The sequence below is a fragment of the Solanum tuberosum genome, unplaced genomic scaffold (assembly GCF_000226075.1).
Source record: "Solanum tuberosum cultivar DM 1-3 516 R44 unplaced genomic scaffold, SolTub_3.0 scf00024, whole genome shotgun sequence".
NCBI classification, from domain to species: Eukaryota; Viridiplantae; Streptophyta; class Magnoliopsida; order Solanales; family Solanaceae; genus Solanum; species Solanum tuberosum.
The window spans coordinates 512967-517928 of NW_006238950.1; the positions used below are offsets into that span (position 1 = coordinate 512967).

Consider the following 4962-nt stretch of genomic DNA (forward strand, 5'->3'; position numbering starts at 1 on the left):
CTTTTAGAGTAAGAGCCTAAGTTACCCTTAACCTAGTTCTTACAATGATTCAAACAAGTTTGAAACGTTTCTTTCACAAGTGAAACGGATCTTACAATATCAGTAGAACTACAAGCAAACAAAATAACAGCTGGTACAAAAAGCTCTTGAAGCAATCGATCAAGTCCCTTGCTGTTCTTGAAGCTTGAAAGACTCTCTCTTTGAATGAATGAGTAATATTGTTGTATCTTGTTTGTTAAATACCATAAAGAGTTATTACCAAACGTACAAGCAACCTCCTTGCTTCTGATTGGTGAAGTACTCTGCAGCTTCACCAACTTTCTGACGCAGACAACTTTTACAGCTGTACAGCACTTTGATAGCTGGACGAGTATTCATACTCTGCAGAGGACCAGGTCCCTGAACTTGTGAGGAGATCATCAAAACACCAAAAGGCATAAGCTCTTATCAACTTGGGTTCTAAAAGTGATCTTCTCCTTAATCAAATCCAGTTTACATGAAAATTCCAGTTTTAATTCATTATGGAAAGGCCATTTGTGAATCTCTCATCATTGTTCAGTACATTATGAAAATTGGACTAATTCTTGTCCCTCTATTCTCCCCTCAGATCCTTATAATCGTGCCATTGCCCGATTTGGGGTATGTTATATTGACGATAAGGTACACATCCCTCTTAGTAACTGTAAAAGCTTAAGTTATTAACGAGAGCACTTCAAGTTACTTAGTTATATTTTTGGTTTTTTGAGTGGCGGTGGCAACTCTATTACGTGTAAATTATTTGATTATGTTATCTAAAAGCATAAATTATTAAGAATAGAATATTTCTAATTGCTTGATTATATTAATTGTATCGATTTCTCTTCTTAATCAATCTTAGTTGCCTTTAATTGTATATTAGAGGTTTGTGTACCACATTAGGGTACATTTGACGAAGAATTGATGTGTATATAGTGGCGGATCTAGAATTTTAAATTAATGAATTCTCACTATATTTAAAGCATATTACAACTTGTTGATCTCACTTACAATATTGTTTATTTTGTAGCAAAGACAAACCGGCATAATGTACTAGATATAACTTATGTGCAAGATGGATCGAATGTTGTCTCATATTTCATTAAAAAAGAGTGTTAACTCTGCTTATTAGTCATTCCTTCAATATTAGTTGTTGAGGAAGTTAGGCATGGCAACAAGTAGTGTAAAGCTTCTAGGTGTATTGGCAAGCCCGTTATGAACCACGTTGAAATAGCCCTCAAGATAAAGTCTATTGAGTCTGAGTTTATACAACAAAATATGTTAAAAAAAAGTGAGCTGCTCCTTAAATCCAACCCTATTTACAAGAAAATCCCCGTCCTGATCCCCGACGAAAAGACTAACTGTGAGTCCTTTGTCATCCTTCAGTACATCGAAGCTTGTCTAAATGGTCCCTCCATTCTTCCTTATGATCTTTATGATCATGCCATAGCACGACACGATTTTGGGCAGCCTACATAGATGAAAAGGTGCCATATCCTATAATTGTTAACAGTTGAATTTGTAACTTATCAGAAGCAACTTCTCTACTTCTGAGGTAGGGGTAAGGTTTGCGTACACTCTACCTTCCCAGACCCTTTGTAGGACTAGTATGTCCCGAAAATTCCTCTTACATATTGTAGTGTCTTATTCGTTTTCATGCCCAAACATGTAGTATATATTTTTTTTCTTTTGAGTGAGGGTGGAAACTCTAATACCATGTTGAAATTGTGTGATCATTTTATGTAAAAGCTTAAGCTATTATGAATAAAACAGTTCTAATTGCTTAATTATGTTGTTCACGCTCTAGATGTTCAGTCTTGAACGTGTGTTGGAGAGTGTTAGAGTCTCACATTGGTTGAGAGAATAAGTTGTCATCACGAGCTAGCGAGGTTAATTTAGGCTTAATGCTTATTTCCTTAACAAATTCTTTGGAGGGTTCATGTTTCTCTTTTAAGTGATTGGTTGCAATAGCATTTACATTTTAATTGATGCTGCAGTGGTTTCCATCATTCCGTTGTTTAGCAATTTCCCAAGGAGAGGATGCCATAAAGGCAACACTAGAGCCAGTGTTCGACAGTCTGGTGTTGTTGGAAGATGCCTTCAAGAATTGCATCAAAGGTAAGAAGTTCTTTGACAGAGACAAAATTGGATACATGGGCATTGCACTTGGCTTCTTCTTGAGTTGGATGAGGGTGACCGAGAAGATGAACAACGTCACATTGCTTAATGAAGCGAAGATTCCAGGTTTATACAAATAGGCAGAAGATTTTTGTGTTGATAGTTCTGTCAAAGATGTCATTCCTGAATTCTAGATAAGACCCAAACTGGTGTACTATTTCTTAATTCAACTATAGTAGAATATTCAGATATACTCATATTGTTCACTAAAGTTATCAAAAGTGATATGTCAATATAAGGGACATGATTCATAATAGAAATAATACTTTCCATCTTTATGATTACTTTGTAAGCATTAGATGCTTGATTGTTGGAATGTATGCATCCACCAGTGATCACGGGACTAGGTCTCTCGACTGAATAACAGTGCAGAAAATAAATAGCACAATGTAAAACAGGCACAAGAGTTTTACGTGGAAACCTCCTTGCTCAAGAGAGTAAAACCACGACTTGTCACACAGGATTTTCAAACTGTTTTCACTAATCTTTTCAAGCAAAAGCGAAACACAGTTTACAACCACAACCGTGAGATTAACACCCTAATCCCATACTAAGTAATACTCATATAACTTAAACAAGCCAAAGCAATAATCATATTGCCCACTAAACCAACTAACTCTAGTTGATCTAGACATTAAGAACCCCTAAGGCTAACTCTAGCCACCAACTCCGATCTCCAAGACAAGAGCTTAAACGAGCAGTAACTCTGCTGCACCACACATCAACTAACTCTAGTTGACACTCCTATGCAACTCTACCCAAGAGAACACCAAAACAATGGTGTAAAAGGCTTGACCAAAACTTAGAAGATTCTACTAATAACTCTAGTTAATACAACTCAACTAAATGTTTAGACAAGCAAATGATCTACTATCCTTTATAACTTAGGAGTAGATTTACAATGTAAGCACATAAGACACAAAGCTCAAAATACAACAAAGACTCTTCTTCACTCTATCAGGTCCCGTTGTTGAGTTGAGCAGTGTTCTTCCTTGAAGATGGCCTTCTCTTTTCAAGCTTATGAATTTTCAGAGAAAATCCAAGTTTTTTGTTTGCCAAATCTTGAGTTTGTGTTTTTGAGAAGAGACTATATCAAAATGAACACAAACTCTTTGGGACCGCCCATTGGCTGAGAGCCTTCCTCTCTGGAAAGAAGTGCACCTACCACATCAGAGGTGGCAGCTTTTCTGACAGTTGTCTTGTCGTCCTTTCACATACGCAGTCTTGCAGGGACTAGGTCCCATGCAAACTTTTCTTGGTGAATTCTTGAGAAGACTTGCTGGCTCCCTCTCCTTTTGAATGAATGAATTAATTTGTTATTTGTCATGTTGACTAAATCAACCATAAAGAGTTATTGGTAATTGGACAAACAACCTCGTCCATTCTGATTGGTGTAGTACGCTGACACCTCACCAATCTCTAACAAGACAGCTTTCTTGTTGTACACCATTATAAATCTAGATGAGAGAACTCTGCCAGGCACCGAGTCTCTGCATTTGTGAGACACTGAAACATACAGTTTCATCCTCTCTTCCTGTTGGTGCAGTACACTGCACTTTTCACCTACCACCTGTCATGACGGCTTTACAATTGTACCCCATTTGAATCTGGACAAGAGCACTCTGCCACGGACCAGGTCCCTGCATTTGTGAGGATTATCAAAACACCTAGAATATAACATTTTCCCCTTTTTTGATGATGACACACAAATATTCCTCACACTTAGTTTATTCATTCATTTCACTGTCAGCAGTCCCAATAACAAGGGTATGATTCCTTGTTAGATCTTTAAGTTTGTTAAATCATCAAAACTTAACATTAGCTTCAAAGTAACATTTTCCCCCTTTTTGATGATAACAGACTTATTCACCAGTTCCCCCTATCAACAAGAACTCTTCAGGTAACTAGAGTTTCATCATCCCCGAAGTTTGTCAAATCATCAAAACATAAAAATAGCATTTTCTCCCTTTTTGATAATAACAAACTCATTCAACATTTCCCCTATCAACAAGAACTCTTCAGGTAACTGGAGTTTCATCATCCCTGAAGTTTGTCAAATCATTAAAACATAAGAATAACATTTCCCCCCTTTTTGATGATGACAAACATGTTCAACTTTTCTCCCCTATCAGCATGACCATGTCATCTTCAAGTAGCTAGCATTGATTCCCCCTATCGGCATGACCATGTCTTCTTCAAGTAGCTAGCATTCATTCCCCCTATCGGCATGACCATGTCTTCAAGTAGCTAGCATTCTCCCTATTGACATGACCAAGTCTTCAAGTAGCTAGCATTGACCTCATACCTTAAAAATTGCATTGATCTCATACCTTAACAATTTCCCCCCTTTTGGCATCATAAAAAAAGAGTTAAAGCAGTAAACCAAGTTGACAGAAATGCAGTTCAAGCAAATTCATGGCCACTTGGGCAATATTGAGCATGAGTAAAAATGCATAAAGAAAGAGACAGGTCAGTAGAAACAAGACATTGTTCATCCATAAATAAAAGATCAGCCATCAAAGCATTGCAAATATGATTACGAATGAAAACCAGGACAATGCCCACTCAGTTTCGATAGAAAAAGAGAAATGAGGACTGACATAGAAATTTAGGAAGAGAGGGGATAACTTAGAGGCAAGGGATTTAAAAAGTAGAATTAGTAGAGCATATCCCTTAGCATGATATTTTCAGAAGCCTCTCTTGAAGTTCAGCATGCTTTGCTGCCCAAGCTTCATGTTGAACCTTCAAGGCTTCCCGTTTTTTTTTTGT

General features: G+C 37.2%; 1 pseudogene; it reads left to right on the plus strand.

Annotated features, from left to right (window-relative positions):
- The window catches only part of LOC102605247 (glutathione S-transferase U17-like), a 12337-nt pseudogene extending 10010 nt beyond the window's left edge, over positions 1–2327 (plus strand).
- The last annotated feature ends 2635 nt before the right edge of the window (positions 2328–4962 follow it).